Raw genomic sequence first — 300 nt, 5'->3', positions numbered from 1 at the left:
ATTTCAAGTCGGCACGACTTGGTTGGAATGCACACTCCAACAGCTCGTCGAGCGGGCCAATACCCATGGATCTCAGCGATGCTGAGGACGAGGGGGCAGAGCTTCGAGCTGCCGGGCAGCACGCAAAACACGACGCTGTTTTGTCTGTGGAGACACCTGTCACCTGCGGAATGTTTGCCCCCTGCGCAAGGCACATCAAGGTTCTTCGAACCATCGCCCAATGACTACCAGCCTGGCTCGTCGTGGGAAAACGACACCACTCAGTAGGCGCGGGGCGACCTACTGGGTAGAACTGAGTTT

The sequence above is a fragment of the Plasmopara halstedii genome, assembly GCF_900000015.1.
Source record: "Plasmopara halstedii genome assembly, contig: Scaffold_3073, whole genome shotgun sequence".
NCBI classification, from domain to species: Eukaryota; Oomycota; class Peronosporomycetes; order Peronosporales; family Peronosporaceae; genus Plasmopara; species Plasmopara halstedii.
Note: the sequence above shows the minus strand (reverse complement) of the source record.